Below are 15,695 nucleotides of genomic sequence, written 5' to 3'. Positions count from 1 at the left end.
ATTTCCTTTCTTGATAGAACCATGACTTTCAATGTATTCAATGAGATTTTTTGTGATGTACCAAGAAAAAGGCACTGTGCAAATGTGCGCATAGGAAAATGATACATAGTTTTTCCATTTTTCATAAGCAAAAATTTAAATTTCAGTTAAAATAAAACTTGGATGTAGGTTTAAAGGTTTACCTTTGGTCTAATCTCTGTGTACTTCATTGGTTGTGGGAAACATTCTTATTCATTCTAATTCAAAAATTAGGATTCCACAATATTATATAATTTTAAGGATATATATTCTAGCTAACATATTATGAAACAAAAATAATTTATTAAAATGTAATTACGTGGAACGGAACAAAAACATCATACAAATTAGTAAATATTACAATATTTAGCCGCCTTGTCAGTGAAAACAAAACTGACATTTCTGAACAAATTACATCAGCAGGCTTTAAAAAAGGTAAAAACTAAAGTGAAAAGCCAGTAAACACCGTTACAGGACAGGCGGTTTCAGTTCTTTTATAGGGTCACTAGATGGCAATGTCTACTAAATCGATTTAATATGATAGTAATTTTCCTTCCCATACGCAAAATCTAAATATTGTGTCTAGTTAACAATGTTAGAGGCAAAAATGAGTTTAAATATTTCAAACATATGTCGAAACTGTCGTAGTGGTTTTGTTTTCGTTTTATATAGACTGTAAATATATGTTCTATTTCCTTCAAGTTTAGTGCAGTATTTCCGAAGAGTCAGTGAAGGCATCGCGCTTATCACATGGCAGGTGTCATTAGTTGAGGGAAGCTCGCGCAGCGGCGGAGCGAGAGTCAACCGCTCATACAGGTCGGACCGGCTTGTGACATCTGGGCGTGAGAGGACCATGCGTGCCCGAGCTGTGGAGTTTGCCTTGTTTTAGTGCCTGGTTCCACCGAACGTATTTGAAGGAGGACAGAAGCTCACAGACTCGGATATAGTAAGTTATATATGACTCCAAGAACGTAGTGTAATTACTGCAGAGGTTTCTGTTTACTTTGGACTTTTTGGGGGTGCTGGGAGATGGTAAAAACAGAGAGAGGAGAGTTTACACTTCTGCTGTTGGGACTGAGATGTTATATTCCCAAATAATTACTTTTATTGCATTTTTATAAAAGCAACTTTAGCCTTTGTTGTGGGACCTTATGTGCGTTTGTGGCGCCCAGTGGAGCCTCCATATTTCACAACAATTGTAAAATAGAGATTATCATTTGCAGCAGCCTTGTTGTGGATATTCTCCGGACAGGAATTGTTGTGCAACATTTTATAGTCACATGACGCATTTAATTTCGGTTTGGCAGAAAATTTAACTTCTAGACATGTTCCAGGAACGCTAACATTGTTTCTTCCCAGTTGTTTCTGTTTTTCCACACTGGCTCAGTCTTGTTCTGCAAGCTTAGGGCTGTTAGCCATGCTGTGTTAATGCAGATCATCAATTTCTGACATCATGCGTTGAAAGAAATAGGGGGGAGGAATAGGTTGCTGCTGATATGCTAATCACAGAAAATCAAGGCTGATATGTGGCTCCCTCCCGCTGTAGCATCTGCTGCATCTAACTCTGGAGATACTAAACACACACTTGTACACGCACGCACACACGCACCCCAACTCACGCAGGCATGAACACATATACATCAGAGAGGGCCAACTTGAGAGAACTGAAGGAGCCTCCTGACTGTGAATACAGCCGGCCGGTGCCTCTTTCTGGTGCAAATCTCATTTAAAAAGAGAGTTGAAAGGCATCATTGCTGCTGACGACAGTGAATTGATTAAGGCTGCTCTGGTTGGCACTTGGGTGGCATTAGCACTCAGAAATGAGAGGAAATAAAAGCTGGAGCCTGGGTGAAGAGGCAATTGATGGGAGTGAAGGGGTCCAAAACAATAAAAAGAAAAGTATTGTTGCAACAGTCATTGAACTGTTTACTCAGACAGAAGTACTAACCAAACTGACTGTGGAAGTAGGTTTTAGGATGGTGCCATACAAATACATGCACTGTGCATGGATCCAGCAGATGATGGCACTCATCCCTGTGATCAAAGCGGGTTGTGTAATTCTAAGAGCTTTCGTTTTCCTCTGCAGCCATACAGAATCAGATGGTTCTTGTCGTCTTAACTGCTGCTGCTGCTCCTCACACCACGACTGTGGTTTCAGCAGATATAATTCACTGCTGCTCCACGGCAGGCAGGGATGAAGCAGAAGAGAGGGAGATGATAAGAGGAGAGATGTTTGGGAGATTAAGTCAATGGGAGAGGAGAGGGATCAAAGTGAGGGGGGGGGAAACAGGAAAACCATTTCAGGTTTTAAAATACAAAACATAATCCTTTCTTTTCTTAGCCCATAAAGGAAAAGATGAGAACATAAAAAATGAAATAAGTTTAGTTTGTTAGAGGTTCTGTTTGGTTTACTGTCAGGCCAAGAAAGGATATTAGAAAACAGTGGCAGGGAGAAGCAGCGCTATGCTGCGGGGTTTCTAGAAGCCTGGAAATTAAGTTGTAATCTTTTTCAGCTCAGGAAAAGTATGTTAAAAGTGGGCTTTTAGACTCCATTTCCTATTCCATTGTCTAAAAACTGTTTCCATCTATTGTTTTAAAAAATAATAGTATGGGAGAAATCATGATGCCTATGGCACGGGACACCTGTTGCCATTCCTCACTGCCAGCCTTTTTTCTTTGTAAACTCACAAGTGTACAGGATAGCATCTTCTTCACTCATGATTTATGAACTGGCAGAGAAAACTCAAAGATAGCTTGCCTTTGCTGGTTTATAATAGAAATCTTTTGTTAAAGAGTAAACCGTACTTAACTGAAGAGGAGGCTTCAGAGGTTGTTTTGGTTTCTTTTATAACCTCATGGATGAGTCTTTGATTCTCCTTTGAAGTAATTTAGGTACTCTTGGGAATGCTCACCTCTGTTCCATATTTTCTTCATTTGTTTATAACGGCCAGTCACTATAAACTGTTGGAGTCTCACAGCCCAAAGAATATAATTTTGCGGCAGTGATCTCAAACTTCAGTTCTCAGGGGTCGATGTCCTGAGAATTTTAGATGCCTCTGTGCTTCAGCACACCTGGTTCCAATATTAGCTCAATAGAGCTCTGGAGAGTTTGACTGCATGCTAGTGAGACAGTTTAGCCATCCATTTCAAGTGTAAAGGACAGGGGACACATCCAAAAGTTGCAGTTTTCTCGTCTTCTTTATGTGCATGGGAATTTCAGAAGCGTTAGAACACCCATTATGCACAAATTTATGTCCTAAAAATGGCTGTGTGAGCATCTCTGTAGACAAATCTCACAGTTGAAGTTGTCAGAAACAATCTCAAACCAACCAGCTGAAAGGCGGAGGAGGAAGGAGGTGAGGACGGGGAGAGGCATGAAAACTATTAAAGCGAATGAGTGTCACGGAGAGCTCAGGAGAGTGGAAAACACGGGTGCATGATTCGGGAAATGAGGGGGAGAGATAAATGCAGGATTATTAGTGACAGATATGAAGTCAGAAGAAGTGTTCATTTATATATTATATTGGGCAACTTAAAAAAGTTTTGGGTTTTTGGAAATGATAAAGAATTGTAGAAACTTCAATTACTCGACTCTAATGCACAAAGATGTTGCTAAAATATTTAAAGCAATGCAAGAAATTGGTGCATCTGAAGTTATTATTCAAATTATTACTGACAGTCCTTTTAGAGATGAAAGTGAAAGGTACATGTGTGTCAATTAATCAGCCAGAGATCACAACCAGACAATTTTTTATCTGCGAGAGAAGAAGAATTGCAATTTCCAACTCCCAGTCAAATTGGTTGGTATAGAAAAAACCCCACTTTCCTCACTTGTTTTCCACTGTTGTGTTAAAGCATAGTACACCAAGAGCACCAGAGGGGCGCTGATCTAAGGGAAGGCAATCAAGTTTTATATGGTTTCATTAGGTTAATTGTTCTCATGTTGCATTTATAATGAGACTGCCTCTTATTCTTGTCCAATGTGTTTCAAAATTTGCTAGAAAATTGCGATGGTAGTGATTTAACAGCCGCTCACATCTCATAGGTCAGTGGTTCTCAAATGGGGGTACGCGTACCCCTGGGGGTACGTGGAGGTACTGCAGGGGGTACGTGAAGCTTTTCAAAATATCTTTAAAAAATCAGTAGGCTCCTCATAATAAGTCTTTGTGAAAAATTATTTTGTAAAAAGTTCAATAAAATATAAATGTGTGTTCATGCACTGAATTTTATATTCAGTATTTACAGGGTATTTACAGCACTGTACCTCTTTTTTATTCCAAAAATGTTTTGCTCATGTCGGGGGGTACTTGACTAAAAATATATTTTTAAGGGGGTACATCACTGAAAAAAGTTTGAGAACCACTGTCATAGGTTAATCAAAATCAAACATTCACTGTTTTTTGACTAATGACTAATTCTGTTATGAGTTTCCTTCATGAAAAAAGTTTGTATCTTTGCTTTTGTGATGTGAGGAGATGGTCCTAATTCAACCTGAAGTATAACCAGCATCCATAATCACTCAAAGAAACCTAATATAACAATTCATGTAACTTTAAAATGAAACTAAAATTAAAAGCCATATTGGAAATTTTAATTGATAATTGTATCCAAACAGATGGTGTTCAGTATGGTACCAGACAGGGTCCCAAAGGGGCCAGTTCCCCAATAGAGCTAATCTTGGCCTTTGTACTGAAGAGATGGTACTAAATCAGTTTATTGTTATTATATGTGCTGGCACAGAAATTGTAGTTAATTGGTTCCTTATACCAGTTTTATTTTTTTATCTCTATAGTTTTACTTCAACAGTGAATTAAAATTGTAGGTGCTGCACCTTTAGCTCTTTGGGTCTGCTCACTGAATATATTAAATTATGGAATATTGACCTTTTTTGTTTCATTTTTTTTCTCTGCCTCCATGAAAAAACAATGGTACCACTTAAGCCCTTCTGGTCAATTTGGTCCTAAACCACCACTGGAGTTCAACCTTATAAAAGCTGAAGTATATTGCATCTGTTTAGCTTCTTCACCTGGAGCACTTTAAGACAAATGCACACACCCTGTGCTTTCTGTGAATGTAACTTTACCTTGTAATGTAATCTGTTGCTGTTCTTGTCCAGTTTGTTAGCAGCTTGTGACTTTCTGTAACTCTAGTCTGCTGTAGCCAGGACACTGGCCTCTGAAGTGGGCCACTTCACTGGCTGCTTGTGTTGTTTCACTCAGTGGAAATCCTTTCTTGTAGCAGGTGTTCTGACTATCAGTGAAAATCATCAGATTTTCCTACCGTAGTACGGATAGATAGGTAAGTCTATCTGTCAGTGCTACGTGTCCAAAACTGCTACCGTCATGTTTACAAACAGAAAACTATAGCGGGTTGTGTTAATGTTAAATATATTGGATAACATTATTTGAGTGACGGGATTGAAGTGGAAGCTTAGGAGTTATGCTTAGCTTAGCATTGGAACAATCTAAATACATGACAAAACCACAAGAAGATCACTTCTTCATCTGAATATCCTACCCGTTTAAAATGAAAATCTATAGATGTATGCACTAATCCCTTTACTAGAATATCATACCTGTTAAAAAATATTTTAAACACAAAGGTGTTAAAACAGTATCAGAATAAAACTGTATCAGACAGGGGAAACAGGTTTTTATTGGAATTAAATGAAACACAGACTACAGATCACCACAACTCTTTTTTGCGCATTAATACGTTGTATGACAGACTTTATCAGATGCAGCGCAGCCACAATGTGTCCACCGAACTGCGCAGGTCATTGTGTTCCTGAAATGATAGAATATGATTAATGTACACTAATATTACACGGCTATTACACAGCTTCAATCCCACATCTATTTAGCAAAGTTTAGTAATAAAGAGTGTAATTAAACTAAAACATTTTAAAATATAGGGACAAAATAGCCCAAAAACAACATATTTTTTCCTGATTAACCTCCAAATAATAACTTGTTTACAGTAGTAACGACTTTGCAGACAGCAAACTAAAGCCATTTATAAGCTACCTGTCATGTAAAGTAAAAACATGAAGTAATACAGCAGCTTAATGACAGCCAGGTATAAAATACATTAAATAAAGCTTACCGTAATCTTCGATGAAATAAAACACATGAAACAAAACTTCCACAGGTAGGACGTATTTATAAGAAATCTGCTGAGTAGGCAGTACGTGACATAACATCGATGTGCGCATTACCACAAGATAGGACGGATTTAAGGGTAGCGCAGATAAACAGAACACCGGAACTGGAAGAAAGGTAGTCGGGATGGGTGCTCACTGCACACGCAGGGTTGGTTGACAGAGTTAGCTATCTGAAACAGCTGCCAGATGGAAAATATTTCCTGATCTCAACCAGCTGGCTTTGTTATTGCTTCAACTTAACATATTGTAGTTATTTACCATAATTTACGCTTTTATATGGAACCACATATATTTTTGTAATTAGATTTTCTCAGCTAGATAGTCAGGAAAAAACTCATGGATTAAATTCTGCTTGAGTGACAACGTTTTAAATGACTAACAGATTTACACAGTGGTAGAGGACTAAAGCAAAAACATGTATAAATAACAACTGGATTTAGTAAACCCTTTAAAACATGTTATTCACTATGGTGCACTGATTACAGTTTTCTGGCCGATCACTGATTACCAATCTTTAAGAAGCCTGACTTGCTGACTCCAATTTTGGTTGATACATGAACAATTTTGTTTTGTCTGAAATGTTGCTAAATATAGCAAGAAAGTTGCTGAGTCTGCAACAGTGGGATGACTATTTTTAACTGCAAATGTGCAGACGTGACCTGGTGGGCAGGTCTATCAGTCAAATCTCTTTCACAAGAGAGCAGAAGAAGACAGTGGTTGATTTTAAGACCTTTCCTGAGGTAGATAAGATTGGCTTCACGTGTAAGTATCAGCTGATCCCAAATCTCCCAAAATTAAGAAAATCTGCACTGGTAAGTCAGCTGGCCAATAAACCAGTTGGCCGATAAATTGGTGCACCCCTATTTGTTACATATAATAAAGTTACCATAATCACCACTCTGCTTTCTATAGTGTTACACTGGGAGCATGATGAGCATTAATATTTGATGTTTACATAAATAATGTATTTGTTATTACGTTGTTAGTTTCCCAGTTTGTCTTTATTGATAAAGAACACACTCATATCAAAATCATTTATCAGGTAGCAAAAATGCAAATCTGTAGTCAAAATCATACTTTTACTAGTAAAAATCTTAATTGCAAATTTCAACAATGAATTTAGTCCTGATTACTTAAAATGTAATTTCTACTTGTGATGATGAAATCTAAGTACAATGTATAATATATCTTCTAATATATTTTATAACATCTTAAAATCCATAATTTGTCCTTGAAAGAATTCAACTCTATGGAAAGTAAATTTTCACTTGAAAGAAGTGGGGTACAGTTATTTGGTTTAAAAATCCTCCCTGGCTACAAAATATTAAACTGGTTTACAATAGTTGAGTTCTGACTGTCTCTGCTCACACAGTTGAAGGAAACTCTGCTTAATCTAGTGGCATCCTTTTAAAGGGAATTTAACCTGTGGGAAAAACACAATGGAAAATTGTTGTGGTTTCCAAACCGTAACTATATAAACACATGCTACATCATCACTCTAACCAAACAATGCTTGGTGACACACTTGTGTGAGTGTTTTTCTTGTCCGACACTGGGTATCTACCTGTAGCTGCATGTTACAAACAGCACTGGTCTTTTAGAAATCCATGTTTAGTCATACAAATTAAAAGGAAAAAAAGGAACTGTTTTTCCACTAAGCAATGTGCAAAAACTTTATTTAAATGTAAAATCTGAACAAAACCACCGTACAGATCTGAAGTCACTGGTTTGCTCTATTTAACAAAGAGCAAAAGCAGCACAGTTCATTGATGAATCAGTTATAGTTATACCGTCAGGTTTCACTGAAAAATTATGTGCCGCTAAAGCAGAGCATCATTCTTATGCCTTACTGCTTAAATGTCCTGATAACATTTATGCATGTGTCCCAGCTTGTCCCATCATCTTTGTTGATGTCTAAGATGCAACACCTACAACAGAATCAGTCCACTCTCTCTCTGTGCAGTTCTTTACAAACTCTGTTGGCTTTTGGCCTCCACGATTGTTAGCTAATTGCTGATTTGTTCGTTTCAGCTGCTCACAGTCACATGGGGCTGTGTGCGTCTTTAGTGTGTTTGTATTAAGTGGTGTTGACATGCTGTTTTTACAGTGCTGGCTTGCTGACACTGGTGTTTGAAGTCTTTGAGCATCACGCTGGTTTCTGCCCTTGAGGCCACGTCAGTCCTTCAAAGCACTTTAGGAATAAATATAGGTTTACTATATGTTGGAAAAGCCATATTTTGGTAGCTGTACTTCAAGGTGTTTTTTAATTCAAATTCTTTTGTGGCTCAGCAGTGAGAAAAGAGAAAGAAACAAGATATACATAAACTTTCTTCACATTATAATGCAGGTAATACTTCACAAATCATACCTCGAAATAGCTTATTTGAAAAAAGTAACAAAAATATGTTTTTTTTCTGTATATTCATGTATAACCTGGTATTTTGAAGCTATGTGCAAGACATGAGTATTTGTGTGATTGTGTCCTTGTCTTCTTTCTGGTCAAAAATTTTGACTTGTGCATCTGGTTCATGCATCTCATGATCTTCGAAGTGTGCTTTTTGGAAGCAGTTTCTGGATTAGAGATGAACAAACATACTCTATTATTTGTAGAACTGAAAGGCTTTGTTTTTATTGCATTTAGATTAATGCCAGACATTAGGAATGCACAGAGAGGCTACAGTAATAAGATTTGTTTTTCTTTGAACATGGTTCTAAGAATGCTTTTAAAGATTTTGCTCTACTTTATGACTTGGCTGTTGCAAAAAATGATTCAAGTCTGTTGAAGCTGCTCAATATTTGTTTTGCAAGACTTCTTGTCCCTATATGATGCATTAACATTCATAAGTCATGTCAGAACTTTGAACTATGTTTTCAAGCCAGACTTTATTGTAATATTTCAAAGTCGTATTAATTCACAGATCTCCAGGCTTTCTAAAGATTTTTCAACGTTTTTCTTGAAAAATCTTGACTGCTTTTGATTTAGTTCAAAGGACAAAACATTTGCTTTGTTATTATTTAAACTGCTGCTGCAGATCAATTTTGCTAGTATTCAAAAGGTTTGAAAAATACATGTTAGTTCACAGGAGTGTCAGGAGCAGCAAATATAATTTCAGTTTTGAGTAAATCCTTTCACAGACTTTGTATGCTGTCTGAAATGTCTGGACAAGTGTAGAAAATAATTTTGAGAGTCTGACAAAAGTAGAAATAATGCTCAGCATTCTGACTCGCTCATCTTCTGTAGTGGCACTAATCGTTTCAAAGACGAACTTCTCCTCCTATCTCATAATTGAATGAATTATGTTTTTAAATAGAAGTGTGAAATATCTCACTTAATGGACTACATTTTATTGATGCTAGGGTATGAAAACCAATACATTGCCATTTAAAATGCAAAATTGTAACTTCTCACAGCTGGCTCAACAAGTGAACTTGTGTCTTCCACCTTCACATTGCTGTATCAGTGTGAATCGTTTAATCTTAACATCCCTACTTGCAAAGCCAGTAGGATTTCCCTTATGTTGCTTTACTGGAATGGCTTGGAATGGCATCTGTTTGTAATACTTATCGAAGTGTGAACTTCATGTGTAGTGAAAGAGATGTAACTTTAGAAAAAAATGTGAAAGTTGGGCTCATTTGCTGTTAAATAAGGACATTTTCAGTCTTTACTAAAAGGCAGAAGGAACATCTTCCTCTTAAATGTCAGTAGTCCTGTCGCATTGATGCTAATTGCCAAAGAATCTGGTGTTTCTTGTTGGCTTGGCGAGGCTCAGCGTGCACACACAGTTGTATTTACTCTGTGTGACAGCAGGGCCTCGGGGGCTTAGGTCCGGCCTCTAGCTGGTGACTCTAATCCAAACAGGCTAAGCCAAATGAGGAGGAACAGTAAACTAACACACACAACGCTCGTCTGTCTGTCTGCGTGTTACTGCGTGCAGTGTTCTCCTTTGTCTATTCCTGTGTTAACGTTTAACCAACCCTGTCAAACGTACAGGGTCAGACTAATTTTGGCTTTTCCTGTTCCCACTGACTAATACATCGGACTACTGATGGGGAACCTGAAGTTTTAAAACTTATCGTTTTTCACTTCAGTGAAAACTGTGATGACTTTAGTGAGATTCCACATAGTCTAAGTCCAGACTGAACCTGTTGAGTCTCTTGTGTGTTCATAGTTGTGAAAGGTTTGAGTCTTTACCTTTTATTCTGTGTCTAAAAGGTAAGTATTTGTTGGGTTCTCGGCTATAGCCTCATATTCCTATATAACTGTAAACCTTTTTTAAATGAATATATGATTTGCATATGATGTGCATGCGTAACCAAATGTCTTGTCCTGAGTCAGTGCATTCTGGAATAATGTTCCCAGCCTTCTCCTCTTGTTAGGCAAATTAGAGTACAAACTGTAGAAAAAAACGTATTTCTCGTAATGCATCCCATCTATACACTGCAGTTTCACTTTATATTACGGTTACATGAGCAGTGAATTCATTTTTTTAATACATAATATTTATTACTAATTCAATTAATTTAATATGTCACACACATTGGCTATAAAATCATGATTGGACTAAAGTTATCGACTTAATCAGTTTTACAGGCTCCTGGAGGCAAAAATGTACATTTTAATTAATATGTGAACTGAATAGAGTTGTGAATGCATAGTTTTCTCAGAACAGAGAAAACTATGCAGAAACTCACATGGACAAAATTAGGGAACTTCTAGTAAAGAAATACTGTCTAATTTGAATCAGACTTTTTTTAAACATTGAAATTATAATACTGAATTTTTATCCCATTCAGTTATGTGTATGATTTCTTTTTCATGCATTGGTGTCACGTGATCAAATGCATGTAATTTGATTGGCTAAAAGCTGCTCGACTTGATCTAGTGCTGATTGCTTTGACTTGGGTTACCAGAAGGCTACCACACGTGTCAGCACAATTTTGCCGAAGCAAATCTTTACTGGCATATTTAAACTGAAAAAAATGATTGCACACGCTAAAACAAATCTTGTTTTTATAAATTTAATATAGAAAATAAATCTGATTCTAATGACACTAAATGTCTTCCATAGATATCTCCTGTCTAACATGGTGTTTCGTATGCACCAGTGTGCAGCTAAAACTGTGTTGAATTTGTATTTTTTTATTTCCAAGGTTGCTGTCTTATGCCACATTCCTGACTCCTTTGGGTCACTGAAGTTCACTGCTATTTTGCATTGTTTTAAATTGTTGAGTGTAGTTTTCCTCAGAAGGCATAAATTACATTTTGCTCAGTTATAAGAAGCATGAAGCCTTATAAGCTAAGGTCTAGATGAATCCATTACCCTTTTACATTTGCAGACTCCTATTTTTGCTCCCTTGCATATCTTTGTGCCAGTTTTCCATGCTGGCTATCCTAAACTTCTGCAGATTGATGGAGAGCTTGCCCAAGTGGGAATTGTGGGTGAAAACGGTCAAATAATTGGATATCGTTCCCCTTTATACTGGACTGATTCTGATGGTCCAAAGTCTTCTTAAAGTTTGCATTTAATTTAAAAATCAAAGTATCCAGAGTTTAAAGGTAGAGATCCTATTGAGTATTGTCAAGAAGAAGAAAAGAGTCACTAGAACCAACAAAAGAGGCAAGCTAAAAACAATTATTAAATCCACACCAGAACCAACTATGATTGGCTCCATGTTACACAGCATAGATGCAATACATTTTTAGTATGTTCTGTGCCTGCTTTTCATTTGGCCAATTTTGATGTATTAAAACATTTCTTTTATTGGTCTTATGTAATTTTAAATTTTTTTGAGAAACTGAGTTTTTCACCAGCTTAGATATAATCATTAATTACTTTGCTTTTATTTGTACGTAGCCAAACCCATTCAGTTCAGTCACATCCTTCATCAGTACTGGACCAATTCTACAGGATTGATGCAGACAAGTCAGTGAGCCTGTCCCCCTTGAAAAGTGAAATTGTAATCTTATCTATTTCCTCCTCAAATTATAACCCGTAGCTCAGACATGAAACGCCAACTCTGAAAGCACATTTGTGGTTCAACATTAAGATAGAAGAGCTCAGAGACTGTTCTGATTTCCAGGACCGGAGCATCTGTGTTGTTTGCGCTGATCCCCACAAGCTTTTAGACACAATAACTGCTTATATCAAGTGTTGTGAAGGCTCTTATGACAACAAGGGTAGTTAAGTGTGTGTGTGTGTGTGGGGGGGGGGGGGTTGTTTTGACTGCTCAGTATATTTTGCTTCTATTGTTTGTGTGAACCACGATTTGTACAAGAACTTCATTTTCCAGACCATACAAGCCACACAAAATGACTGCATCAGGAAAGTTTTTTATATATATATATATATATATATATATATATATATATATCAGGTGTTCTCCCTTTTATTCTACTTTACACACACTTATCACTGCTGCACTGCCTCTTGCCAAGTTGTATCAATTTCTGGATATGTGACATTTAAAAATGTAGGATCTGCATGTTAATATATTGATATGTCACAAATACATCCCTTGTAATTTAATCTAAATATTGCAGTGATATGGGTTGTGATCATTGAAATATTGCTTTTTCTTCTCCTTGCTTTCCTTTTTACCAGTCATAGTGCTCATGATGCACAAGTTGCAAAGATGCATCATATTACAAAAGAAAATTGGGTATTTCTGGGCAGTCTAGATGCACTGTAGGGTTTTTTTTATGAATTTCTTAGTTTTCCAGTAAAAAAACTTGCATTATTGTTGATCGATTTGCTTTAATAATCACCCCAAAACGATTTTCATTAATGCAGTTCTCAATTCTCTGCTAGTGCTGCTGCGTCTTTGAGACAATCTGTACTGATTTAGCTGTCAAAACAACTTCACAATAAGTGCCATCAAGAAAATTTGCTCAAGAACCTAGTTTTCTCTAAACTAGGTTCTTATTTAGAGAACCTAAACAAGAACCTGGTAAAATTTAGCTTCACTGGTAAGCTAAATTTTACCAGTGAAGCTTTTCCAGCTGTTTCACTTTGCGATTAACAACTTTTAATGCAAAAAGCGATTTTTGACCTTATTAGTAAATACATTTCTCTATAAGCTCAAGCTTATTGTATAATTATCATATAAACTACATGTGTACCAGATTTGCTTTTCTATCTAGAGGTTTTAAAACAATGAAAATATAAGTTTTACAATAAGCAGCTGCTTCTACAAAGCACTCGGCTCGGGTTGTTAAAATCCTTGACTGCTCTTAGGACTTTGCACTTATATCATATAAAATTTATTTTATAAACCCATTTTGTGTTTATGTTTACTTAAATGCAAGATCTAATTGAAACAATGTCTTTTTTGTTCTAGTTTTATGCCCCTGAATTGGAGCATAATTGGGGGTCAGCGGATGATTGAACAAAAGAAAGGTGTTTCTTATTCCAATAGTCTAATTTTGTTCCAATTTCTATGCAGATATTGAACCAGACCAGAACCACATGGAGAAACCACTGCAAGTCTATCTGTATTAAGATGTATGTCAAAAAACAAAAAACCTGTTTAGTTCCACATCATTTTTGGTCAAAACTGTAAGAGCCGGTGTAGAGGCAATAGGAGCCACAGGTTGCAGTTAAAAGGAAACTTGGAAAGGAAAGAGAAAGGGGAGAGAAAGTGTTGCTTACCAACAGACAAAGCATTAGCAATAAGAAAACACAAGGCTCGATGTGGTACTAAATTAAGGACCTGTAGTAGCCATAAGAAAAGATTCTTTTAAGGGAGCCAATCCAAAAGAACTAAATCTTTGAAAAAGGATAGACCTGTTGCTGCTTCAGACAAGTGAAAAGGCAGATTGCCCAAGTAATTTAACAGTTTGGTTGTTTCTCCATATACATGTGCAAAATGTAGAGTGGAATGGTGCAAGGACCACAAAGCTATTCATAGTACTGTGCAGCATCTCCCCAATTCATTTGCCATCAATTTATCCAGCATTTTAGAGAATTCTTTACATGTTAATATTTAAGTTTAATCCACTTTTGTCAGTAAATTAACCTTTTTATTTTTAAAAGTTGAAAATAATGCTAGTCTGTTTACCTTGCTTCCTGTTACCATCATGGTGATCACTGACTGGAAGTCATGGGTTGTTTTGCGTGACGGTTCATTACCCTCGCTCTGAGGGCAAAATAGATTACAGCTTTAATAGCAGACGTCAAGTGGACTGACTGGAGTTTAACACAGAACACTGACAAAGGAAAGAATTGGATAATATGAACAGGAAACACATTTCACTGAGAGCGCTAAGCAGAGAAAAACCAAAGTGAAGGCAAGTCAGATGCACTTTAACGAGACTAAAAAGGACAAAAGAGAGCTAGTAGCTCAGCAGACAGCTTTGCAGTGCTGTGAGGCACATTAAACTTATATTCTTGCCCCCCCACAGCACTGCATCAGTCACGGTTCACATATCACAGCCTACCCACTGTGATATACGCAGAAAGATAATCTAGCTAGTTTGCAAGCTCACAAACTCAGCTCTGAAATTATCCTCTTATATCTTCTCTATGTCCTGCTTTTCTGCATTTGACACTGGTTTTGTAGTACTGCTGCCCCACTCTGCATTAGTTTAACATATATATATATATATATATATATATATATATATATATATATATATATATATATATATATATATATATATATATATATATATATATATATTTGAAAATTGAAATACAGGAGCTAATGTATAATTGTTTGTTACAGGTTTTTTTAAATAACAAACATTTTATAATATTGGTATGAAAATGCGTTGTATGAAGGAGAAATGGCTTGTTGTTCAGGAGTTTGCAAAACTCAAAACATTTTTGTATTTTTCAAATTAGTTATTAATTTACTTACTTACTTTTTTTTTGTTAATTACGTCAAATACAATAGCTATTAATTCACTTTCCGGAGAGTAATCTCAAGTGGGCAATGAGTTGGGACTGTTTTAGGCTCTAGTTGTTTTTTTATGATTTTCAATTTGCAAGGTAACTGTGGTTTTGTGTAAAGAGTAGACATCTTGCAACCGTAAAATTGCAAGTCCTATTCCAGCTTTTTCATGTCTCATGCCCCTGGGCAAAGTACTTACAAATCTGTACATCGGTGTGTGAATGTCTGTAAATTCGACTTGATGAATGTGGCTTTAGTGTAAAGGACTTTCACAGGTCGGTTTGACAAAAAAAGCACTATATATATTCAGTCTTTTCACCATTTACCAATTTGGAGATCTTTTTACACGTTCCTTTTAAAGTTGGTTTCATATTGCACAGTGGATTTTTGTGCTTGTTAAGGTAAAATATTATCAAACATAACACACTTGAATACAGCAAACTGGATATTGTAGTGTTTTCTTTTTGTTATGAAAAAATGTTTTCAGCCTAGAAATGCGAGACTATATTTTCCTATGCTTGTTTGGGATCATTAATAGTGATACCAATCATCATACACTGAAAAGGTTCACATTAGACCTCACAGTGGTTATTGTACCTGTAAATATATTTTAAAAGAGAAA

General features: G+C 36.4%; 1 protein-coding gene across 7 annotated transcripts in view; it reads left to right on the top strand.

The window, feature by feature from the left end:
- Nucleotides 1-814: 814 nt before the first annotated feature.
- The window catches only part of LOC102223875 (liprin-beta-2-like), a 71,929-nt gene continuing 57,048 nt past the window's right edge, over nucleotides 815-15,695 (top strand). For 4 of the 7 annotated variants that reach the window (XM_023351022.1, XM_023351027.1, XM_014473619.2 and 1 more), the window contains exon 1: nucleotides 815-964. The gene's annotated coding sequence lies outside the window, so the exon portion shown is untranslated. The remainder of the gene's footprint in view (nucleotides 965-15,695) is intronic. The other 3 variants (XM_023351049.1, XM_023351016.1, XM_023351034.1) reach the window with 1 other exon arrangement.

The sequence above is a fragment of the Xiphophorus maculatus genome, chromosome 2 (assembly GCF_002775205.1).
Source record: "Xiphophorus maculatus strain JP 163 A chromosome 2, X_maculatus-5.0-male, whole genome shotgun sequence".
Classification (NCBI taxonomy): domain Eukaryota; kingdom Metazoa; phylum Chordata; class Actinopteri; order Cyprinodontiformes; family Poeciliidae; genus Xiphophorus; species Xiphophorus maculatus.
Note: the sequence above shows the minus strand (reverse complement) of the source record. Positions and strands in the feature narration are given on the sequence as shown.